Raw genomic sequence first — 26,496 nt, forward strand, 5'->3', positions numbered from 1 at the left:
TCCTTCTGGCCCTCTCCTCTCCTCTTCCTGCTGCTGAGATCTTAAGACAGCAGATTCAGGCCTCTGGAGAAATGGTCTCCCTTAACACCAACATGGTCCCCCATCTATAAAACCTTTCAACTTCATAAACTCGTAACTGCAGAAATCTGTCCGAACATTCCGGGGCGGTTGTAACTATTGGTGTTGGCTTGCAGACCTGAACTGAGCTGCCAGAGCTTTAATGAGGAAATACTTAACAGGCCCAGCCCAGGGTGACGGCCAGGGAGGGCAGGGAGCCCACAGACGGGTGCCAAGGAGTCATGAGCTGGCCTCCGCTGGGCACAGTGGACAAGACAGGCTATCGATCAGCTTCTCAGAAAAATGAAATTGACTTAATCTTGTTACACTTTGAAGGTGTGGGTGGAAGAAGGTGAGATGGGTTAGAGACGGTGGGACAGCTGTCAGGAGTGAGAACCTAGCCAGGACTGAGCTTTGTGTTGAGACACATGTAGCCAGACAGATGAAAAAGGCACTTTCTCCCTCCCAGGCTGGGGCACGCTGTCTTTTCCATGATTAATGTGGAGAGAATGGCTTAGACGCTGTTGAGGGCCGGCGAAGAGAAGTGGTCCTTTTTTTCCCTCCTCCCCAGGCGCCTGTCTGGAGAATGGTGGCAGGGAAGGGTCAGTTGTGTTGATAGGGACGGCTGCGGGGCCACCTGGAACTTGCACAGGAATCCACATCACTGAACACCCAGGGCCCCTGGCACCCGGAAGGTGGGCTGCGGGTGACCTCAGGAAGAGGGGGCTGCTGCAGTCCCAGCCAGGCAGCTCTAGAGAAGCAACTACCCCTGGTATTTCCCCTCCCAGCAGCCACATGAAACAGTTCTTGGGGGACAGGGAGAGAGAACACACTTTGGAGGTGGCTGTGAAAATTTGGGCCTGGCAGACAAGAAGTGCTATCCACAAGAAAGGGGCAATTCTGTGGTCTTGTACATCCTGGAGACTTCATTGAAGGAATTCCCCTCAATCTGATCGTCAGGAGGAAGGGCCCCTTGGCTGTGAGGTTGGAGGAAACTGTTGCCCGGCTGCAGCCCCACGACCCCACCCGCTCCTTGTGGTGCGATGAAGGCCTGGACCCCGATGGGACCACACTTTGTGCCTGTGGCTAGGTAGGCATTTCTAAAAGCTGGATACCCAGAAATACGAAGTCAGAACAGCATCTCTGACCTAACCACATGGCCCAACTTAGAACCATACCCTGAAGCCCTAATTTCCAGGGCAGCTGCCCCCAGGCCAAGGAAGGCCCATAAATTCCAGGTACATGAAGAAATGAAGTCCATGCTTGTAGAAGCAGGGAGATAGGGTTCTTTCTCAGCTGGATGATGGATTTCTCTTCCCTTCATCACACCAACAGTTCTCAAGACCTTGCCTTACTTAATGTCATGGTCCCCACTGAGACTCTCCAAGACTCCCATGGAATGAGGCCCTACTCTGTTTACAGATAAGACCCCAGAAATCCACTTTGCAGCCCTGTGGGACAGGAAAAGAGTGCTTAGGTGCCTGACTATTAGACAAAAGGAGAAACTGAGGCCTCAGAAAAAAAGCTGAGTTCAAGTCATAGAATGGATTTTCCCTTGGAGGCCATCTGGCAACACACTGGTTTTGCAGGTGAGAACTGTACAGCTCTGAGAATAGAGGAGACTAAGTATGTCCCCAACCCCCTCCACACAGCACTGCACCATTCCCTCTGCCCAGGACCCCTGAACATGGCCTCCCCTTCCTCTGCTCTCATCTCTGGAGGGGGCCCAGCAGGCCATCCCCCCACAGATTTGCTCCCAGCTCCAGCAGAGGCCAGGCCTGAGCCTCAAGAGCCTCGCCATAGCTGAGGGGGCCCAAGAAAGTACCATCTGCAGGGAAAGGCATCGAGAGTGCTGATTTCAGTCCCAGATCTCTGCTGGAAAGCCCTGTGACTTTGGGAGACCCTTTACAAATATCTTAATATTTGAAGAACACATTATGTTTCATAAGGCTCTTTCACATATGTTATTTCATTCTGTCCTGAATCTCTTGGGGCCTCAGTTTCTTCACATCAAAATGAGGGAATTGAACTGACAGATGGCTTCAAGGCTTTCTCTCCCACATGCTAATATTTTGTGAGAGACTACGTTTTAAGGCATCTCATAGATTATATTGTTCGTTTTAGGATTTATGGTGCTGAGATGCTGTGTTCTGGGATCCTAGAAGCATCAGCTTCTGAAATTCAATGGTCTTTGATTCTCAGAGTATATGACTTTTTCATTCCATGATTGCATATGTCAGAGTTTCCCAGATTTTACTTGTTCCCGTACCACCTTTAGCACATAGACTGCGTCTGCATACCACCTGTATTATTATTCATTTAGTATTTTTTCTTTAAATAGAAGCTTTTTTAACTTAAATAAATGTCTTTAAAATGGAAACTTTATATCACTATTGCAAATGGAAAACCAGTCTCACCTGCCATAAATAAGAGCTAAAAGTAAAAATAAATACAATAAAAACAATGCTATTAAATTCTAACTAGATATTGTTGCTTGCCAAAGGCTGCAAGTCCAAGGCTTGCTCTTTAAAAAAATGTTTTAATATACATACGTGTATATATATATTAGCAAGGTTTAGAGAGGTATTAAAGACACGTTAGCATCGAATTGAAATGGTATAATGAGAAGGATTGAAAATATAACTGAACTTTTCATCTCTTTCTCAGTAAGCGGTTCCATGTTGTTCAGTGCTGTACCTGGGCATCACCTAGGTTCACTGTGGGGCATGTCCCTTCACTAGGTTCACCTAGTGTAAAACTCCTTGTTCTGCCACATGGTAAAGGAACCTAAACTCTCACCTCTCAGGCCACACGAATATTGTCCAGAGAGTCCATTTGGTTTCTTCTCTTCTGAGCTAGGAAGAGCTTTGCATTATTGCAAAAGCAGTCCCTCACATTCAGACCTGGGGCTTCCCTCTCATGGTCTTCCCCGGATAAGAAGAGGCAGACTAAAACCCCACAAGCCTATCACCTGGAGATTGTTAGAGATGTCAGTGGTTCTGGAGCTGCCGACAGGACTCAGCTGGACAGAAATACACTTTCTTTAGTGCAGGTCTGGTGACAGCTGGGCCTGCAAGTGATGCTTTTGCTTGTGGGGCAAAGAGAGCAGACACAGCTCTGGGGGTGCTTGCCTCCAGAGCCGGGAGTGGGGGTCTACAGAAAAAGCCTGTTGGAAGAGCTCAGCATACCCCGGGAGGGTCAAGGCTGGACTCATCCTCTCTGGGGCTGGCTGCAGAGCCAGGGTGGTATCAGGCCAGGCCTTGACATGTGGGCAGGAGGACCCAGGTTCTAATCCCACCTGCTGCTGGCCCACTGTGTGACCTTGAGCAAGGCCCTTTTCCTCTGCAGGGCAACATCCTCTCTGTACAATCGGTGCACATACTGGCTCTGACTATCTCTGCAAGGAGTAGGGGTATAAGAATGCTTCCTGGCTCACAACTCTATCTTCAGCACATGGTTTCACTCAAATAAATGGCTGCTGCTATTATCATTATAACAATAATTATTATTTGGTCTTCATGATTCTTTGAGAAAGGGTGAGATGAGCAACAATTTTCTCATTGACAGGGGCAACATACAGAAACGTTTTGATACACAGAAGTACTCCGTATATTTGATAACAATATTTCTTTTTCCTTCCTGCCAGGCACCTTAGTGCCTGAGGGCAGCATCAGTCCTTGGCCTGGGCTCAGCTTCTGAAGCTGGCCTGATGACTTCTCTGTGATAGTGACATCGGCCTCACATTGAAGACAGCCTTTCTTTGTCTGACTCCAGAACAATACATGAAAAACCAGGGCTGCCTTTCCCCTGCTCCCTTCACCCCACACAGAGTCCCATCTCCAGGCCTTTGCTATTGCTCTTGCTCTTGCCTTCCCCTACGACGACCTCCTCTCTCCCCATGGCTTGATCCAGCCCTCAGAACCAACCTCCAAAACCCAGGTAATATTAATAGTCCTGGCTCGGCCCCAGATTCTCTGATTGGCTGCTCTGGGCCTCAGTTTCCCCATACAAAATAAAGGGATTGAACTGCATGACCTCCAAGCTCCTTCCAGTCGTGGCATTGGGAATGACAGATGCAGTAGTGCCCACCACGAAAAGGAAATGACCCTGACTGCTTAGAGTCAACTGCTCAATGAAGACCCTGTCAAACTTGGAATCAGGAGAATGGGGACAATCAGCTCCATGGCCTATGTGTATAGCCTTTATCCCATAAACTGTAGGCAACCAGAGGAGAGAGGCCATGTGTGATTTACTAACCCTCACATCTGCAGAGTGTTCAATGCATAAAAGTTGTTCAACAAATAATGATCAAATAAATATACGTATGCTTGAACTGTATGATAAGCATTCTTATTAGAAAACTGAAGTTGAAGTCAAATGCAATCAAGTTAACACTCCTTGATTTTAAACTCCAAGGAGAGAAGCCCCCTCTTTCTTTTCCTCCAGGCTCAAACTGCAGCATTAGCCTGAGCTTGGGGCCGGGGGCAGAGAGGAGAACCAGGCTCTATTAACTTATTTTAGTTATCTAGAGAAAACTCACTTTTTTTTTTTTTTTTTGAGACAGAGTCTTGCTCTGTTGCCCAGGCTGGCAGGCAGTGGTACAATCTCAGCTCACTGCAATCTTCACCTTCCGGGTTCAAGCAATTCTCGTGCCTTAGCCTCCTAAGTAGCTGGGATTACAAGCACATACCACCAAACCTGGCTAATTTTTATACTTTTAGTAGAGATGGGGTTTTGCCATTTTGCCCAGGCTGTTCTCGAACTCCTGACCTCAAGTGATCTGCCTGCCTTGGCTTCCCAAAGTGCTGGGATTATAGGCATGAGCCATCGCGCCCAGCCAAAAACTTCAAATCTATGGGCATATTCAGGCTTTTTAATAGCTTTTCACCCTGCCTAGTATTCAATCATTGATTCCACAAACACTTCTTTTTTTTAACTTTTATTTTAGTTTCAGGGGTACATGTGACTGTTTGTTACATGGGTAAACTTGTGTCATGGGAGTTTGTTGTAGAGATTATTTCGTCACCCAGGTATTAAGCTCAGTACCCAATAGTTAACTTTTCTACTTGAGAATATCTGTGTAGCTGGGGCTACAAAGAGTGTGAAGGACAGGCATGGAATTTGAGGAATCTGAATACTTGGTTTCCAGCCCCAGCTCTGATAGGAACTCTCTGTGTGATCTTGGGCAAATCACTTCTCTCCTCTAGGCTTTAGCGTCCTCATCTGCAAAATGGAGTGTTGGACTTGTTAATATCGAAGGATGTTTCCTTTTTTATTATCTATGATCAACATCTTAACCTGTGAGCTACAGATTCCCAGAGCAGAGGGACTAGAATTTTTTTAAGAGGTCTGGGAAGTAGTCTATGCATCAAACATTATCTGTAAATAATATACAAAATTACGATTCCTTTTGTGTGTGTTGGAGACAGGAGGTTAATGAACTTTGCATAAGGGCCTCACACTTGAAAGGGCAGAAGCTCTGGTGTGAATGGCACTGGCTATCATCCTGACTTGGACAGAGCTTACAGCCTAGCAAAGATATAACCCAAGCAACTTGAATACGATGAGAGAAACAGATGTGGGTCCTGAAAGTTCAGAGGCAGGAGAGACCAGTAAAAGGCAAGAAAGTTCTCTTAGAAGTCATAGACCCCACTGAGAAATTGAGACAATTATTGGCCTCCCCCCACTCCTACCATACCAAATGCACCAAATCTTACATACAATTGCCAGGTGATCACAGGCCTTCAAGTTCATCTCACAGAACTCATCACAGTTCTTAATCAAGGTTAAGAACTATTGATTTAGATAAACCTGTAAGCAGAAGTCAGGCAAGTCTGGAGCAAATCCCTAACTTGAATTCTTGAACAAGGGCACCATACAAGCTTGTAGGAGAGGCTAGAGACACTTTGGGATCGATGGCCCCAGGACCTGAGAGGTCTTGATCAGAGAGAAGGGGGCATGGGGAAGCTTGGGTGAAATAAGCCATGAGCCACCTTCTCTGTCTCTTCTGCTAGATGAAGCAATTTTTTATGCTGTTTCGGAAGGCTAAACTCATAAGCTTCAAAACATAAACAAGCAGAGCCTCTTAAATCACTGGGGAATTGTTTATGAATTAAATCATCTCTTCATAACAAACAGAGACCAGCCTGAGAATCCACAACCTCCATGATTAGATGTAGACAGGCAAGGAATCAAGAAGGGCCCCTATGGGGATGAGACCTCATCCGAGATGGTCCCATTCAGAGGCAAGGCCACTGGCTAGAAAACCCTGCCTCTGTTCTCATGAGTGAGTTCCTTGGGGTGGTAGAAATCTGATGGACATATAACAAGATTTAAAAGGTGAAAATATGCTTTTGATCCTGAAGTGGTAATCATTTTAAAGGCCACGGCCAACACCACCAGCATTACAATTACACTCAGCAGTCTCGTGGCAAAGGACAAAGGACACAATGGCAAAATGTAGTTTGATTGAGCCAAGGACATAGACCCCCTGAGTGACTGTGGGCGCAGAATGACTCCCGAGTGAGAGCTTCTCCCACTTTAATGTATATCTGAGTCACCCAGCATCCTGTTACTATTTGGATTCTGATTCAATAGGACTGGGATGCAGCTGAGATCCTGCATGAACAAGTGCCCAGGTGATGCCATGACGCTGATTCCCAGGTCAAAATAATGGCAGTGACAGCACAGCACAGCTAAATCCATGGACTCTGGGGTCAGATAGGTCTGAGTTCAAATCTTGGCTTCCTTATCCCACTGGCTGAATAATATTAGTTACTTAGCCTGTTTGAGATTCAGCTCTTTATCTGTAAAATAGGAATAACAGGCATGATTGTTTATTCAATAAACATCTATTAACATCTTCTATGTGTCAGGCTTGTGCTAGACCCTGGGGATGCAATGGTGAGACAAAGCAGACTCAGTTCCTGCTCTCGGGGATCTGATGGTCTTTGAAATGATGAATGTAAAGTATTTAGCACAGTGCCTGGTACCTGGTAAGAGCTCAACAAATGATACCTATTTTTATTAGTAGTAGCATAGTATCATCAATTTCAAGCACCCGGGGGAGAGAACTCTTCCGTTAAGCACCAACTTCCTGAAAGGAGTTCTGATTCATTCTGTAATAAAGGGGACACTGAGATGAAGAGTATATGGTCCCACCACTTGAGGAGCCCCTGGTTTCATGGAGAGATGTGTATTTAGCCCAGGTGTAGAACAAGTTAGATGTGGGGTTCACTCTGTTCACAGGCTTGATCCAGAACTACTGGCCTCCGTGTGCTTCTCAAAGCTGACCCTCCTTCTCTCTTGGTTGCCCTGCCCCCAACCTTTGCTTTTTGACTCTGCCTCCCATTTTTACCCTTTTCCTACACTTTGACTTGAAAAATGCTTTACCCCCTCAGTAATGACTATAACCCAACTCCTGCTGGCTAGACAGCCTGTAGACCTCCCACCAAAGCTATGTATCACCCCCTAGGCCTCCCTACCTTCCTGCCCACCAGGGTTATACAAATGGATCAATCTAGGCACCTGCTATGGAGCTCTGGAAGAAAATCACAAAGACTTGGAATGCTCTGCATTCCATTGGAATTCTCAATACGCTGAGTATCAGGAGGTTGGAGATCATGGATGGTGTTGATAAGGAAAAGGTAGTGTGCTTTCAGGTGGGCTGGGCGTAGACATCTAGGTCTGGGCCCTCCTGTGCCCCATTCCTGGTACAGACTTCGCTACAGTGAGGCTCTAAGTCAAGGCCAGTGAGAAGGTGGGAAGGAGCAGGGAGCAACTACAAGAACAGCTAATGGAAGGAGACTCAGAGCCTTAATCTTCAAATCAACTGAAGCAAACCACAGAGACTTACTGAAATTGTCACAAGCAGCACTGGGGCCTAGGGATGAAGTGAGGAGTGGGGCATAGTCCCTGCCCTCATGGAGTTTACCATCAAGCACAGAAAACCAACAATGGCAGGGCATGACAGCATAGCGTGGTGGGCACCGTCATGGCGGACAAACTGGAACCAGTGCAGCCCATCAACAGAGGCTTCCCAGGAAAAGCACTTCAGCTGACACCTGAAGAAGAAGGGTGAGGCCAAGGACGGTGAAGGGAAGGAGCATTCCAAGATGAATGAACAGCATTCAGAAGGCTGGACCGAGAGGACTGCTCCATGTGGTCACAGAGAGAGGTGTGAGACATGGACCTGTTGAGGGGGCCAAGGGCAAGCTGCAGAAGTCTAACCATTCCAAGTGTCCAACTTGGACACCTCCCCGAGGGCAATGGGGAGCCACTGAAGGTTCTGCAGTACAATTCAACACCAGTTATTAGTCTGCTTTTACAGATGGGAAACTGCGGCACCAAGGAGGGGTTAGGTAACTGGCCAGAGGTTACACTATCAAAAAGTGCTAGGGCCAGGATTCCCTGCCATGTGAGGCCAGAGCCTACACTTTCCAGCACGTGGTTAGGTGCACACACAGGTACAAATACACATATATTAAAAAAAAAAAAATACAGCCACGGCACAGGGCTCAGCCAGAGGCCTTACAGGCAAACTCTATTTAAACCCATTTAACAAGGAGCCTCTTAATGATCTCATTAGCCTGGACAGGGCCCTTAGGAAACTTGAGGCAAGGCCCTGCTTTAAATGGGGCTTCTTTGAAGTGGCCACCACCTGAAGCAGCCACCTGAGTGGCGGATAACAACGAGGGCCTGTGAGCCCTGCGCCCGCTTGGGCTGCAGCCACGGGGCCTCTAGCACAGCAAGACTTGGCCTCGGTGGGGCCCAGGATGCCTGTCGGGTTGCTGTTAGCTCACTCCCAGCCACCCTCTCTGCAGGCCCATTCAGATGGGCGATCTGGCTGGCCAGGCCACAATGAGGTCATGCGTCATGATGGCGGTGGCCGGAAGGAGACTGTGGCCTTCCCTAGGCCTCACCCTCTCATGTCTGGACTCCAAGCTCCTCTCGGCCTGGTCTGGCTCCTGATCAGGGATGCCTCATGGTTCTCCCTGATCCCAGGCTCTACCTCCACCCTGTCTATCCCCAGCTGCTCTTATCAGTCCTCTTGCTTCTAGACTGACACCCTTCCCTTCCAGCCACCCAACCCTGATCTCTTCATGATCCCCTTAAGGGTGGGTGCCTGATCTTCCACAGGAGCAGCTATGAGACCCCACCCAAACATCACCCCCAACCCCAGTCACCCTAGATGCCTACTGCTCTGGTCAGCTTGGGGCCTCTGGGCCCCCTCTCCCTCTGCCTGGGAGAGAGTCAGCATCCCAGCAGGGCCAGCCCACACAGCTCCCAAGCTGCCCCAGGAAACGACTGGGGGTAACTGACCTTCTGAGGAATATGCACCTGGCCAATTGTCCCACCACGGGGGTGCAAAACCCAGACAGGCAGAAGGAACCGATTCACCTTTCCAGAACTGCATGCGGAGGCCCTCCCAGCAGGCTGTGGCTGCCGCCCTGCCTATTAATAGTCAAGCAGCTGTTTGCCTCTCTGAATGAGAGTCTTTATTGCAAGCTGCGTTGACAAAACAGATCCTGCTCCTTCCTGCCCAGAATATGTGGGGGTGGAGGGGCCACAGTGAGATGTGCCTTCCTTCCAGGGACATTGAGAAGATCAGCACTGGGACAGACCTTAGCAGAGACCCCTTGAAAATCAGGGCCAAAGCCAAGCTCATTCTCACCACCTCCTCAGCCCCTCACTCACTGCTCTGCTCATGTTCCCAGTTTCAGCCAGCAGCTCCACTGTTCCTGGGTACTTTCACAACATTCTCGTCTCTCCTTTGTACCACCCCAATCTAGAAGCCTCAAAGTTGAGGGCTTGGGCCAGCGTAGTGGCTCACGCACGTAATCTCAGCACTTTGGAAGGCCAAGGGGGGTGGATCACTTGAACCCAGGAATTTGAGACCAGCCTGGGCCACATAACAAGACCCCATCTCTACAAAAATACAAAAGTTAGCTGGGTGTGGTGGGTGAGCCTGTAGTTCCAGTTACTTGGGAGGCTGAGGTAGGAGAATCACCTGAGCCTGGCAGTTTGAGGCTGCAGCGAGCCATGATCCTGCCACTGCATTCCTGCCTGGGTGACAGAGTGAGACCATGTCTCAAAAAAAAAAAAAAAAAAGTTAAGGCCTTTTCTGACATCTGGCCTCACCTCCCATGCCCCACCCCCTCAATCAGCTGAGTATGTGACTTGACATTCTCTCCCTTAGCTCCTGGCCTTTGCACATGCCATTTTCTCTGCCCGATGCTCCATTTCCCCAGATCTTCATGTGATTGATGATCCCTGAAGTCATGGCTTGGAAGAGACCACACTAGGAAGGCTTGTCTCCCAAAACCAACCTCGGTGTGCCTCCATACTCTGCTGAACTTACTTCCTTACCTGAAGTTCTTTCTGGGAGGGTAGAGGTGCGGCCTTTTTCTTCCCTTACTTTCCTCTGCCAGCTCCCAGGACACTGACACTGAGCTGAATCAAAGAAAGATACATGAATGCTTCCATCTCCTTCCCGAAGCCCCCATACTCTGACCAGTCAGCAAATCCTGTTCATTCAACCTGGTGAAGAACGAGAGATCTGGAAATAGGTTGCCTGGGTTTGAATCATGGCTCTGCCACTTATCAGTTGAGGGACGCTTGAGTAAGTCATTAACCTTGCAAAGCCTGTTTCCTTACCTGTAAAATGGAGCCAATTATAGTTCCTGCTTCCTAAGGGTATTGTAAGAAGTCAAGGGATGGCTGGGCGCAGTGCTTCATGCCTGTAATCCCAGCACTTTGGGAGGCCAAGGAGGGTGGATCACTTGATGTCAGGAGCTCAAGACCAGTCTGGCCAATATAGTGAAACCTCATCTTTACTAAAAATAAAAAAATTGGCTGGGTGTGGTGGCATGCTCCTGTAATCCCAGCTACTCAGGAGGCTGAAGCAGGAGAATTGCTTGAACCCAGGAGGCAGAGGTTGCAATGAGCTGAGATTGCGTCACTGAACTCCAGCCTGGGCAACAGAGCAAGACTCCATCACAAAAAAAAAAAAAACTGTCAAGAGGCAACGCTTATAAAATGCCTAGCCCAGCATCTGTCACAATCAGTAAATGTTAGCTGCATAAATAATTTTACTCAATGTTTCAACCTGACCACAGAAACTTCCCCTATCCATGTCTCCTCCACCCCCATTTAACCATCATCCACAGTGGTGAATGTCACACAGCACATGCTGTCAGAAATGCCTGTGTAGCTAACAGTCGTGCCATTGAACAAGTGAGGCACGTGGGGCCAGAAGGAACACAGGACAGAGCCATGAGCCTACATATTAGACCTGATGGCTTGGCCACATTGCTGCATCTCAGCCTAAGGAGCTAAGCTTGTGGCTGCCTGTGGGTCCAACAGCCTGCAGTGTCAGGTCTCCCAGGAAAGGACCAGGTACCAGGGAGCCACTGGCTTCACATTAGAGCAGGCTGGCACAAGTTTTGGTTCCCATGGACCCTCAGGGTAGCCTAAGGCACGCTTAGGTCAGGAGTTAATGGAGTTTTGCTCCCTCTCTGCTTGATGGGTGCCTGGAGGTGAGGGCTGTGTAAAGGAAGAAGATGTGCATTTAAGCCTTGGTGCTGATGCTCTTTGCCTGCTGGAGGTTGGCTGGCTGCTCCTGCTCCCTTGCGCTCCAGAGCCTTCTTAAATTGTCTTCAGAGAGGGAACACTAATCCCTGACTGGTGCAGGACTTTTCAGTCCCCAAAACACATCGATTTTCATAATCTCACTTGATCCCTTAACTGCCCTCCCTGTGAGCAGACTAAGCCTCTCCTCAACTTGGCCAATTCTAAATGTGAAGGTCAGAAAACACAATGCGCCTTGCCTAAGGCCACAGAGTTATGGTGTGGTCATCCTGAGGCTGGAACCCAGGTATCCTTGCTCCCTGTCCTGTGCTCTTACCGCTCTACCTGGCTGCTGTCCAAGGCATTTAGTGGAATGTTCACTGTGGTGTGAGGGAACCAGGCTCCCCTTTTTTTTAATTCAATATTATTGAGCACCTATTAACTGTTAGCCATTGTATTAGGGATAAAATTACAGGCCTTTGTGGTGTGTGTGTGTGTGTGTGTGTGTGTGTGTGTGTGTGTTCATGGCTTTATTAAGGTGTAGTTGATAAACAAAAACTGCACATATTTAATATATACAGGACCCAGGACTTTCAAGCAAACAGCTCTAGGCCCATAAACATATGAAAAGATATTCAACCTTATTAGAATTCAGAGAGATGCAAATTGAGACCATTATGACATCCTTTTACACCCACTGGATTGGCAAGTAATTAAAGATCCTGACAATACCAAGTGTTGGCAAGGATGTGGATCAACCAGATGCTTATACACTGCTGGGAGGAATGTCTATGGGAATAAGTGACTTGGAAAATCATTCCAGTATGATCTTGTAAAGCTGATCGATCACTTTCCCTGCAGTCTCACAGTTCCCCTCCTAGGCAACATATACTCCCAAGCACATACACACCCATGCTTACCATTATGAACACACTGGTTGATAGAATCTTGAAATTCTTCCATGCCAGTTGGTAAATAGCTACTATTCCAAGTCTCCCCCACCCATTTACCTGTGACCACCTGTGATCCAGCTGCCCCCAGCCTTTCCTTTAGGTATCCACCCAAACTCCCCATGATCCAACAACTAAAATGTTAATACCCCATAGACTACCCCCAGGACCACATTCCAGCTCCACAGCATCCATTCTGATTGCTCAGTGCCCTCACCTCTCCAGTTGTTTATTGTTATTGTGTCCACCCTAGAGAAACCCTTGCTCACATGCACCAAGAGAAATGCACAAGGTTATTCGTAGAATCAATCTTCTTAATAGAAATAACAATAACCACAACAACCACAATAACCAAACAACTATAAATAACCTCAGGTCCATGCAAGGGAGATGCCCAACCAAGCCACTTCCTTCTGTCAGCTCAAAGAAGCTCCTGCAGGGTTCAGGACAGACAGAAGAGATGGGCTCTTTTTTTTTTTTTTTTTTTGAGACAGAGTCTTGCTCTGCTACCCAGGCCAGAGTGCAATGGTGAGGTCTCGGCTCACTGCAGCCTCCACCTCCCGGGTTCAAGCGATTCTCCTGCCTCAGCCTCCCGAGTAGCTGGGACTACAGGTGTGTGCCACCACGTCTGGCTAATTTTTGTATTTTTAGTAGAGACAGGGTTTCACTATGTTGGCCAGGCTGATCTCGAACTCCTGACCTCATGACCTGAGATAGGCTCATTTTCTAGTGGGATCCAAGCCCAGGCAGATGGTCATGCTCACTCTGTGCCTTAGGGTTGTATCTTATTTACCATCCAAGGTAGAAGTTAGCATTCTTAATCCCATTTTACAGGTAAGGAAACTGAAACGTACAGAAGTACTATAACTTGCCCAACGTCATACATCGTAGAGCTGGGGTTTGAGCCCATGTCTTTGTGATTTCAAAGTCCAAACTCTTCTTCACTAGTAGGGGCACATTACCATAGGTGGGAATTCTTGGCATGTGGGCCTTTTTCACTTGGGATCCCCAGCAACTGGCACAGAGCCTGACACAGAGGAAGATGCTCAGTGAACAGACTGTGATACAGCAAAGCAGTCAGTCGATCCACTGTGACTGACTTCAGCCTCTGCACTGGGCCTCACTTCCTACTTACCTCCCTGATTCCTGAAATCCAGGCCAGAAGACCATTTTGCCCTGAGAGCCCTTGTTTCCGGATCTGATTTTGAACCTGGACTTGCAAGATACATCTTCTCTGAGACCACTCCAAATATTTAAACACAAAGACTGTGACTCTAGTCATTCATTCCTTCCTTCCATTATTCCTATGTTTTGTTTTGTTTTGTTTTGTTTTGTTTTGTTTTGTTTTGTTTTGTTTTGTTTTTGAGACAGAGTCTCGCTCTGTCCCCCCAGGTTGGAGTGCAACGGCACGATCTTGGCTCATTGCAACCTTCACCTCCCGAGTTCAAGCAATTCTCCTACCTCAGCCTCCCGAGTAGCTGGGATTACAGGCATGTGCCACCACACCCGGCTAATTTTTTGTATTTTTAGTAGAGATTGGGTTTCACCATGTTGCCCAGGCTTGTCTCGAACTCCTGAGCTCAGGCAATCCACTCGCCTCGGCTTCCCAAAGTGTTAAGATTACAGGCATGAGCCACGGCATCCGGCCTTATTCTTTAAATATTGATTGCACACCCATATGTGCAAGGCACCGAGCTGAGCTTGGGAGAAACAGCAGTAGCCACACACAGTCCCTGCTTTCTGGAACTCTCAGCCTGCCCTGGGTGCCCCCAACCTTGAAACACATTCCTCAGAGCAGCTGGGTACTGACATGAAGCCCACACGCCTGGCTCAGTGGCCCTTCAACCCAGCAAAACAGCAAATCCAGGAGGCTGACACTGAAGTACCTGGGTGTTTTGTCCCCACATGCCTCCTGTCTGACCTTCTGCCTGAGGAAAGAGTTTGTTTTTGCTCCAGGAAGAGAGGTATAGCTGTGGGAAATTCAATGTGCTTATTTATTTGTTTGGCTTCCCTAATTTAATCTTCTCAACAAATAAAAATAAAGATAGCATGTTTGCCCAAATAGCAAAAGGCCCCACCTGAGACGTTATTATGCTTTCCAGAATTAGTCACACCATTACTGCTAGTGGCCAACGTGCCCAGGGCAACTGAGGGTTAGAAGCCCAAGCTCCCAGCCCAGCTCTGCCGATGATGGTTTGATAACGGAGATGTCGTTTCACCTCTTCAAGTCTTGTTTCCCTCCTTTATAAGATGAAATGCTTCATGCTTACAAAGTCAGAACTTTCACATTCACTACCTCATTTTGTGTTCTTAATATGCTGTGAAGAAGGCATTTTGATCCTATTTTACTGGTGGAGAAATTAAAGCAGAAGAGACAGAAGAGTCCAAGTGACCCAATTGATAAGAAGAGGCAGAGACAGGAGCCGAATCCAAGCTTCCAACTCTTACCTGGGGTCCTTTTGTCCTCACCAGGGTTTCTCATACTTGAGTAACATACAGATGCCTCCAAAACAATTCTCACTGGCCCAAGAATATGCCCAGAAATCTTAGGAGTCTGCAGACACAAATTTAAGAACCTTCTAAGTTTGATTTACAGAAAAATCTTGGTTTATTCAGGTGGCTGTAAAGTCATTGATTATCCCAGCGCCAATGTGATCACAAAGGCAAACATCAACACAGCATTGAAATCACTTGTCCATACAATGTTATAAGGCAGATGTTCAAATTATCGAAAAATATAATTTTTTTTTTTTTGAGACGGAGTTTCGTTCTCATTGCTCAGGCTGGAGTGCAATGGTGCAAACTCAGCTCACTGCAACCTCCACCTCCCGGGTTAGAGCGATTCTCCTGCCTCAGCCTCCCAAGTAGCTGGGATTACAGGCGCTGCCACCACACCCAGCTAATTTTGTATTTTTAGTAGAGGCAGGTTTCACCACGTTGGTCAGGCTGGTCTCGGACTCCTGACCTCAGGTGATCCACCCGCCTCAGCCTGCCAAAGTGCTGGGATTATAGGCATGAGCCACTGTGCCTGGCCTAAAATTTTTCTTTTTCTTTTTTTTTTTTAGAGATCGAGTCTCGCTCTGTCTCCCAGGCTGGAGTGCAGTGGTACAATCTCGGCTTACTGCAACTTCCGCCTCCTGGGTTCAAGCAATTCTCCTGCCTCAGCCTCCCGAGTAGCTGGGATTACAGATGCGCACTGCCACACCAGCTAATTTTTTGTATTTTAGTAGAGACAGGGTTTCACCGGGTTGCCCAGGCTGGTCTCAAACTCCCGAACTCAGGCAATCCACCCGCCTTGGCCTCCCAAGGTGCTAGGATTACAGGAATGAGCCACCGCACCCGGTTAAAATTTTTAATTATTTTAGATTATCATTGAAATGAAAATTAAAAATCAAACTCTTGAAGAACTTGTCGGAACCGTCCCCTTTCCCATTCTGAGATTCTGTCAGGCTGCCTCCACATTGCCTGAAAACCCCTCCCCGTTCTAACATTCTTTGAGTTTCCCTGGTAACCATCTGCTGGTGGAAATGACAATTAAGCTGTTCAGCTGCCTGGTTCACTTAGTTCCCCCATTATGGCTCTGTGCCAGGGTCAAGAAGGCCTGAATTTACCCACCTGCAGCGATGTGCCAAAGGAGAGAGATCCTCTCAGGGACAGGATGAGTCTCAAAACACAGAGTAGAAAAAGCCTGCACCTGGACGGACATTGTTCATCCTTCCACCACCTCATCCACTAATGCATCCATTCTGCATTCACTCTCGCCTGTTACATTCCAGGTCCTACATTTGTGGGAGAGAAGATGGGGTGAAAAAATAAGCAAGGTTTACCTTCGCGTATATAATGTACTACTATCAATATTGTGTGCCTGTGCGTGTGTGTGTGTATGTGTGTGTGTGTATGCAGTCATATCTAAGCCCTGGTAATATTGCATCCTCCTGGGAAGAGAACCGAGAAGCTGGGGAACAGAGGATGGGAGCCCAGGAGATTTACTTTTCTCGGTACCCTTTGCATACCTTTACACGTTTGCATCATGTGTATACATCATCTTCTCCAAAAACAGGCTTCAGTTTTTGAACTACATTCTCCACTGGAATCCAGTGCTCTGGCCGTGTGAGCAGGCTGACCTTTCAGAGGTGGTGATGGTGGGGTGACTCACGGTCAGTAAGTGGGACGAAGAAGGAGGCATCATCCAGACCTATTTGCCATGGGTTCTGTGGCCTTGTCCAAGAGGCTGCTGGACCCAGAGGCCTCTGCCCACCTCCCCTCCAAACCTGTTCCTGTGTATGCTGTGCCCAGGATTGAACTGCTCAGAGGTGATGGGGTAGCCCCCTGCCATGGCCTCAAGAGATCTGCTTGTGTGGGCTGGCATGTGGTCACATATGAGTGAAAGTGACAAGGCACATGTGTCCTTTTCTTTCCCCAGACAAATATTCTCTTGGAGCCCTCAGATGCCCTCCCCACCCTGCTGCGAGGTTGACTGGGCAGCTTTGAGTGGCCATGGTGTATGGAGGCCATGGGATACATCCTCCGTCCTCTTCCGGTTTTCTTGAGACATCACGTATGCCACTTCCATAAGTTCCTGCTTCCAGAGTCACCAAGCATGGCCCCAGGAACAGCTCAGAACCCAGGGCCATGGGTGGGAGGGAAAAGGAGGGAGACTGGTGTCTCATGTCTCGCATGTCCCAGCTCCTCCAGAGACTCAGCTCCACTTGCAGATGCAAAGTTAGATTTGAAGAGACTGTAATCTTGGGGCCAGGCAAGATTAGGACATTCACACTGGATGGCTCTCAGGGAGCAGCGTCTTATGAGGCTTTTCTCAGTGAGTCCTCCCTCTCCCTGGGGGATTTCAAGACTTCCCACTGTGCCTTGACCTGCTTCCTCCAGCCTCATAGCACCCCTGAGAGCTCAAGACAGTTCTCTTCCCTATTTTACAAGTAAAGAAGCTGAAACCCAAAGGTAAAATGACTTATCCCCAAGTTCACCAGCCTATAAATCACTCAGCCTGAATTTCAACCCAAGTGGGCCCTGCTCTAAAGCCCGTGCTCCTAACATTCCACCTGAGGTCAAGGCCTCCTGAGGAGAGTGCCACGCCAAGAAATGGCCTCAGCTTGCTGCGGATTGTAGAACCCCAAACAATAGAGGAAGACATTGACGCAGTTCATTATATTCAAACCTAAAGCCTTTGTGCATCGCAAGACTGCACAAATAAAGTGAAAAAATAATTCACAGACTAACAAAAGACAGTCGCAGCAGACCACAAGATTAGAGCTCCTGCAAATCAATAAGAAAGACACAAACAGCACCATGGAAACACGGACAGGGGGTACAAAAGGCGATCCACAGAAGAGGAAATCCAAACCACTAGCACAATTATGAAAACGGTTTAACTCTACTCTTCAGAGAAATAGAACTTAAAAACAAGAACGAGAGACATTTGGCCCCCATCAGAGTGATAAACATCCCAAAGTCTGACTATTGCCAGGTCAAGTCTGGATGTGGAGCCACAGAAACTGACCCTTTCAGATACAGTCAGGCAATGGCAGGGAGCCCCAAGATACTCACACACCCGGCCATTCTTCCCCAGGCACATGCAAGACACGCATGAGGATGGTCACGGCAGTGCGGTTTTTATTATGGAAAATTGGACATCATTCAAATGCCCATCAACAGGAGAATGGATTGATAAACTGTAGTACATGCCCCTACAATGAAATTGATTGAATAGTGGATATGTGTATACTGGTGCTCTGCACATCAAATGTGGATAAATTTCAAACACAATGTTGAATGAAAACAAGCAAGTTGCAGAAGGCTATGCACAATATTATGTCATTTACAGAGAGTTTAAAGCTACAAAGCAACACTTTCTATGTTTTATGAATGAATACATGTATAGCATGTATACATAAACATGTGCAGGAACAACTCATGCCAACTTCCGGGAATGGGCTGGTGACTATCTCTGGGCAAAGGGAAGGGAAATGAACTGAGATGCTCTTATGTATTTGAAATGTCTTTTTTCACAATCTAGGCCGGCTGCTGTGGCTCACACCTCTTATCCCAGCACTTTAGGAAGCCAAGGCAGAAGGAGGATCACTGGAAGCCAGAAGATCGAGACCAGCCTGGGCAACAAAGCAAGATCCTGTCTCTACAAAAAGTTTCTAAAAATTATCTGGGCATGGTGGTGTGTGCCTGTAGTCCCAGTTATTCTGGAGGAAGAAACAGGAGGATCGCTTGAGCCCAGGAATTTCAAGCTGCAGTGAGCTATGATCACCATCTCAGTTCAACCTGGGTGACAGAGCAAGACACTTGTCTCTAAAAAAAAAAAAAAAAAGTAAAAGAAATCTACGCAGGGCATGGTGGCTCACACCTTTCGCAGCACTTTAGGAGCCTGAGGCATTTGGATTACCTGAGGTCAGGAGTTCGAGACTGGCCTGGATGACATGGTGAAACCTCATCTCTACTAAAAATACAAAATTAGCTGGACTTGGTGGCGCATGCTTGTAATCCCAGCTACTTGGGAGGCTGAGGCAGGAGAATTGCTTGAACCTGGGAGGCAGAGGTTGCAATAAGCCAAGATCGTGCCACTATACTCCAGCCTGGGCAACAGAGCAAGACTCTGTCTCAAAAAGAACGAAAGAAATCTAGATCATGGGAACATGGAACTGTATGTGTGTGTCCCTGCATTTTTCACATGCCAAATATCTTAGTTATTAAAAATCAGGGAGCTGGACAGTTGCCCTAAGGTCAATTGTCTTCCAGGTCACTGATTACTGTTTGAGAGTTTCATCTGGAATTAACTTCCCATTCATTGGCCCTAATTCTCTTCCTTAAGGATCCCATGTGAAAATCCAATGGCTAATGGCATGCATGTGGACTAGCTCCTGCCCTCAGCAGGCTGACTGTTCAGGCTGGCAACTGTGAGAGGAGGCCACGTCTCCCAGCCACCCCCTCCATTGGCATCTCCCTCCACCTTCTCCCACCACCATCCCTCGCCACCTGTCTGGCCTTCTCAGCAGATGGTAGCTCATACAGCCTGTTTTCTTCTGTAGAAAGTCCTTGACAAGCCCAGAGGGAGGCTCAAAGAAACCCCACTACTTTTTCAGCGGAGTTGTCTTTGCTAACCATGGACTAGGCTCAACAAGGGACACTCAGTGGGAAGAACTGAGCTGGGAGTCAGGACAACTGCTCTTGACTTGCTGGGTGACTTTGAGTAAGTGACACAACCTCTCTGAATCTCGACAGGTACACTGAGGGAGGTGTGCACTTCGAAACCTTGAAGCCTCAGAATCCACTAGAGAGATTTTAAAAGCCCAGATGTGGGGGTCCCAAAATGGGAGTTGCTTGATGTGAGGCCTTGGAATTGTATTTCCATTGACTAGCCAGGTGATTCCACTGCACAGCTAAACTTAGGAATCATTAGACAATCGTGGCAGGTTGGACATTCAGATATGTGAGCAAACTCTGTCCACATCGCCTATTTTCTCTCCCCATCCCCAGTGCCTTCCTGCATCCTTGTTAATCATCATCACCCTGAATAGTTTATGCCAAGCAGGGTGCTGGGTGAGAATGAGGGAGCAGATGAGCTTCCAGAATGAGGCCCCTTTCAGCCTCCCACTCCTTAGTAACCGCAGAGAAGCTGAGAAAGAAGGTGGGAGGGGGAGCCAGCCCTCGTACCCTCCACAGGTGGAGGAGGGTCTGGGGGGCAGGGGCACATGGCCCATCTGCTGAGTTCCTGACCCTCTGCCCAAGGCCCAGCCTCCCAGCCCTGGAGCAGCTCCTTCTCCCTGTCTCCACCCCTACCAAAGGCAGGAGTCTGCAAATCACAGCATTCTAGACATCAAAGCAGACTAATGTTTTCCCGATTGCAGCCATTCACTGCTGTCTTACCACCTGTATATTATTTAATTGGTACTTTCTTTTACATTGACTCACTGTTTTTTACTTGAATGCCTACTTTAGCCCCATTCTAAGCAATAATATCTGCGAAATAACAGGTTTGATGTGCTAGTTATTTTTTGTCTAATACACATTAAAATAAATACATAATGATTTCCATTTTAAAATGTCCATCTTTTTATCTCTTGAAGTCACTTTGTGCATCACCACACTTTCAGAAACACTGAGCTAGTCCAACCCTGCCTTTGCACAGAGATGCAAACTGAGGCCCACGGAGGGGTGGAGCTAGCCAAAGGTCCTGCCACTGGGGTGGAACCTGATATCCACAGGTGGCCACACTGGGCAGGCCCCAGGCACTCTGGTGACCTTGACCTTTTGAGAGAACTTTCTTTGGTTGTGCACTGCCCCCTCCTGGCTGGTTCTTCTGCAACACATGACCTCCGGGAGGAAGCAGCCAGGGGTGGAGGCAGGGCCACCTTGTCGCAGAACACAGATGACTGACTGCCCGGGGTTGGAAGGCTGGGCAGTCAGGGAAGGCACCATCGCAGAGGCGGCCTTTGCACTTGGCTTTGAAAGATAAATAGGAAACAGTCAAACTTCAAAGAGCAAAAAGGCAGTTCTGTCCAAATGGTGTGAAGGGAGTGAGATGTTCTGAGGACAGAGAGTACTCAAGATTTAGCTGCTGGTTTGGATGATAGGAGACACACCAGAGAACAGACTGGGATGGGCTTTGAATGCCTAAGAAGAAGCTGTGACTTGAGCCTGTGGTCAGCGGTTAAGCTAGGGGAGGTTTAATGAGCAGGGAAGTGATGTGATTCCAAGTGCAGCATGGAGAGTGGACAGGAGAGGACAAGGCAGGGGCAGCGCGGAGGGAAGAGGATGTGGCTATGGCCCAGGGAAAGGTAGACAGGTACTTCCCTCTGCCTCTAACCTGCTGGGGTCCTTGTCGAGTCACTTCCTGTCACTGGGCCTGTTTCCTTATCAGCAAGAGGAGCGAGCTGGGCTAGATGCTCTCCAAGGACCCTTGTAGCTCTGAGAAATAAAACCACAAAAATAAGAAATTATGCTGATGAGGCTATGAATTGCTACAACCCTTTTGGCAGTTAATTGGGCTTTAGCTATTAAAATAAAACTCATGCATCCCCTCTGGTCCACTTGCAATTACATCATACAGAATTAAAGCTCCAGTCTGCAAGGATGTATTTACTAGGATGTTTAGAGCAACACTACTCTATTAGCCAAAAAACTAGAGGCGAATAACCTGTGTCATATCATCTCCCATCTCTGTCTGTTGATGGCCCTACCGAGGGACTGGTTATGAGCCCTCTGGCAGCTGGAGCCTGTCTTGAGCCTCAGTTTCCTCATCTACAACCATTTGACATGCTTTATAGGATGTTGTGAGGTTTTGATTGGTTAGTGTTGGAGCCTGGAAGCACAGCTCCAGCTCACTGCACACACTCAACAAATGATAGCTGTTACTATTACTCAAAAGAGTGTGGCAGATCCCAGCATCTGGAGAAATAGCTCTGCTGTATTGTTATTAGGTGAAAAAAGAGAGTTGCAGAGTTGAGTGTTTAGTATGATTCCCTTTTGTAAGAAAAGAAGCAAAGAAGCCAGGTGCAGTGGCTCATGCCTGTAATCCCAGCACTTTGAGGGGCTGAGGCGGGTGGATCATCTGAGGCCAGGAGTTCAAGACCAGCCTGGCCAACATGGTGAAACCCATCTCTACTAAAAATACAAAAATTAGCTGGGCATGGTGGCACATGCCTGTAGTCCCAGCTACTTGGGAGGCTGAGGCAGGAGAATCATTTGAACCCAGAAGGCAGAGGTTGCAGTGAACCGAGATCAGGCCACTGCACTCCAGCCTGGGCAACAGAGCGAGACTCCGTTTCAAAAAAAAAAAAAGAAGAGAAAAGAAAAAGAAAAAAGAAAAGAAGTAAAGAGAAGTGAAAAAGGAAAAGGAGAAGGAGGACTAAACCATATGAAGGATGTCTGTGTTTGTCTGGGCAGAGAAATGATGTGAAGGGATTGAATACCAGGCTTCTTTCTGATTGGGAAAGGAAGAGGCTCTAGTGTGGAGAAGTGGGCTGGGAATGGCTAAGAGGGAGGGAAAAATGATGGACTTTGTCTTAATATATCTCTGAATTGTTTAACTTGTTACTTCAGTAACAACTTGTAAACCTTTAAAAGCTCCTGTGAGATTAAAGATTTCGTGTCATTTCACGAAAGGGAAGGAAGTCTTGGGAAATCTACTGGCCAAAATGACTTGGCCCAGGGAAAACCTGTTGTTACAATGGATGAAGGGAGCTACTGGGAAGGGCACCCTTCCCAGATGGGCCCTTCTCTTAAGAGTTCCACTACTGGAAGGGTCTTTGTTCAACAGCTTCATTTAACAGAAGGTAATGCTGAGGACCAGAGAGGGCAAGAGACTGGCCCAAGGTCACACAGCTGAGCCAGGCGAAAAGGGCCTGACTCCTGACAGTAACACAGGGGAGAGGCCCAGTAACCTTTCTCCTGTATCGCTGCTACCTCCCACCTCTGTGTCAGAGCCATTCCTGCTGGGAGAGACAGGTAGAGTGCCCCATCTGTTGAGCTTCCTTCTCTTCTGTTGTTCATTCTTCCTTCATTCATTTCCTAAGTGACCTCGCCGTGCCCTGCATGGGAATCCAAGGTGACTAAAGCATGCTGCTTCCCCGAGAGGCACTTGCAGTTCAGTGGTCTGGGAGCATCTGGCTTCTACCACTAACAAAGGCATTTTCTCTTACTGGTAGAGAAATGCTCTGAGGCTAATTTTTTTTTTAATGCACTGTTTTGTTTGTTGCTGTCTTAATTGTTGCCATGTTATATTTTATCAGTTTAATGTTCTAATTTTGTGCTTGGGCCCTGAGGCAATTCAGTGAAGGGTATGATTTGGAAAATGAGGGAAATAAAGAAATTGTCCACAGAAGAGACAGCCTCCCAGGAGCCGAGGACAAAGCATAAGTGCCGACAATGAATTTTATTAGGAGCAAAACAAAAACAAACAACCTGTTGCCAGACAGAAGGTATTAGACAATCCTGGTGTGGTTTTGTTTTCGTTCTTTAATTTAATTCCAGTTCTGCATTTCTTCCAGGGTCAGCCAAGGATGCACAATCCAGTTCCTTCCCCACTGCCTTCCAAAGCCTTCCACATTCCTGCCTCCAGGCCTAAACTCAGTGAGCACCTTGCCTGCCCTGCCCTCCCTTCTTCTTCAGGAGAGGTCTGTAACCATTCCTGCACTTGCCAATACTTATTAAGTGCCTGCTGTATGCAGGCACTGTGCAAAATGTTGGAAATAATGCAACCAACAAGGCAAAGGTAAGTCTGCCTTCAGGGAGTTTACATTCTACTAAGGCATGCATTCTCAAATGGGGCCTTGATGCCCTCGAGGAAATGAAAACTGGTTCCTGGAGGTGTTGGTGGAAAAAAATCTTAGATCTTACAATGGTTTGTATGCTCATCATGTATATTCATCACCCACCCAGCCACCCAAGCAGAAACCTGGGTGTCACCACCAGTTCCAGCTCCCAGCCCTCTCTGATCTCAGGGGTCCCTCATAAGGCCTGGCCCGTGAAGGATTCCACTCTCTCCCTGCAAACATCCCATCTGCCTTGCTTCCCTCGCTACCCAGTGTAGATCCCAGGACCCAGAATTTTAGCATCTCTTTGCCAATACTTTAGACTCCTGTGCCCTTTTTTCCCCACCCATCTGGCAAAGCCCTAGGCCTGGATAAATCCCACTATGTACATACATCTCCCCAGCCTGCAGCTGGGTAGGTGAGCCCTGATGGAGGAATTCACTCAGCAGGACAGGACGAGACACACATACATAAGGACCACCAACCTCAACTGGGGAGCCAAGGCTGTCAGGCAATTGGGGATTTTGTGGGCAAGTTGCTTCTCAACACTCTGAATGATCATTCTTCTTTCAAACTCCTCACCACCTCTTCTTCACTCTCAGCAGAAGACCTTGCCTCCCACTTTGCAGAAAAAATAGAAGCTCAAAATGAAATCTCCCTTAACATCCCACTATAAACCTACATCTACATCTGCACCCATCCTCTCTTTGTTCCTGCTTTTGGGTTCTAGAGAACTCATCCTTCCTCCTCCCCAAGACGAACCCCCCCAACCCACATGCCTGATCCCAGCCCCTCGCACATGCTTGAGAGAACTTTACTCGCTGATTATCTCCCCTATTTCCTACACTCTTGGTTAACCTCTCTTTCCTGGATCTGCCATTCACTTTTAAACAAATCTCAGGTTTCTTCTACCTTGAAACACACCTCCCCTAACATACATATTGGCCCTAGCACTTTATCTTTCTCGTCCTTTTTATACAAAAACCTCTCGAAAGACCCACTGCCTCCCTCATCCCTCCTGCACTCATCTGACCACTGCCATCTGACCCCCTCCATCATGCCACACGTAAATAGCCCTCCCTAAGTCCCCAACAATCTCCACGCCTGTCCATAAACCAAAGCCCAGGGCTGCACCCTCCTCCTATCTGACCTCTCAGAGCATTCCCTCCATCAAGTCTTCCCAGCTTTCTAAAATGTCTCCCTTGGCCTCCTTCCATAAGCCCACTCTCCTGGGCTTTCTCCAAGCTGTCCAGCCACTCCTGATCAGCCTTTGCAGGCAGATCCTTTTGTACACAGCCCTAATCTGTAGATGTACCTCAAAACTTCATCCTGGGCCATCTCTCTTCTCTCTCCACGTTCTTCTCCCTGGGTAAGCTTCTCCTCATCCACAGCCGCAATTATCATCTCTCTATCGACAACTTCTCATCTTCATCTCTAGCCCAGACCTCCACGCCACGTCCAAACCCAGGTTTCCAAGAACCTTCTCAACATCTGCATGTGGTGACTGTAAGGCATTTCAAGCTCAAGATGTCTAATATAGAATATATACTTTCACCTCTCTGTCCACATCCTCCTCTCCTCAATCAAACCACCCCCCTGTCTCAGTCCTCTTCCAGTTTTTTCTATCTCAGTGAAAGATACTGCCTACTTGTTTGCACAGAAACCTCAAGGTCCATTCTGACATTGCCTCTTCCTTCCCCTCCCATTCCAACACACCTCTGTGAAAACTTTAGTTCCTGATTAACTCTGGGAACCTTCCACTCTCTTCAACTCCACTGCCACCAGCACCCTCCCCGCTGCCCCCGCCACCTACCACCCGCCCCCCCCCCCCGCCGCCCCCACACACACACACTGTCTTCTCCCTGGATGCCTGCCTGCACTCCTAACCCTGACTTGTCTTCCCACATCTACTCATACCCACCAGACACACTCCACTCTCCACTGGGCAGGCACACAGGTCACAGTAAAATTCAGATTTCATCCTGTACCTCTTGGGCTTACACCGTCAGTGGCTTCCAATGGCTCTTAGGATGGAGAAAAAAAAACCCTGATGTGGCCAATCCTTCACATGGAGTCTGCCCTCTGCCCACCTTCTACACTCCCCAGTCCCCCTGCTCTCCCTCCGGACCATGCTACAAAGGCCTTTTTGTGTCTATTCTCTCAGCTGTACCTTCTGCCCTAAGCCCTTTGCACAGGTTCTTCCCTCTGCTCAGGTTTCTTCTCTCTGACTCTCCCTTACACACAGTTCTGGTTTCCTCATAACCATTAATTTCTCAGGGAATCCTTCCCTAACTCCCAAGAAAAAAATAGATCCCTCCTTCCTGTTATATGCTTTCACAATAATAGCACACACGCACACAGAGAGTGCTATTGTTCAGAGCTCCTCTAAGCATTTCTGCTGAGAATTCATTTACTCCTTATGACAACCCAGTGAGGTAGAAATTATAATTATCTCCATTGTACAGATAAAGAAACTGAGTCACAGTGACTTGCCCAAAGTCACCTAGTTAATGAGGCAAAGCCAGAATTTGAACCCAGGCAGTGTGACTCCAGTGCAGCTTTTAAACACTATATTATTACATAAGAAAACACTATCCTTTTCCTTCCTGCACTTAACCCGCTGTTTGTAACACTGTATTGTATGA

The 26,496-nt window shown here is 47.8% G+C and overlaps 1 long non-coding RNA gene across 1 annotated transcript; it reads right to left on the reverse strand.

Moving 5' to 3' along the window:
• Positions 1-3,698: 3,698 nt before the first annotated feature.
• LOC117980405 (uncharacterized) lies at positions 3,699-25,358 on the reverse strand. The gene is made up of 7 exons (XR_010112236.1): positions 25,167-25,358; positions 24,337-24,472; positions 21,406-21,506; positions 16,191-16,354; positions 15,024-15,129; positions 10,426-10,509; positions 3,699-5,280 (listed from the first exon to the last, which is right to left on the reverse strand). It is a non-coding gene; the product is annotated as an uncharacterized LOC117980405 (long non-coding RNA).
• Between the last annotated feature and the right edge of the window lie 1,138 nt (positions 25,359-26,496).

This window comes from Pan paniscus, chromosome 4, assembly GCF_029289425.2.
Source record: "Pan paniscus chromosome 4, NHGRI_mPanPan1-v2.0_pri, whole genome shotgun sequence".
Lineage (NCBI taxonomy): Eukaryota > Metazoa > Chordata > Mammalia > Primates > Hominidae > Pan > Pan paniscus.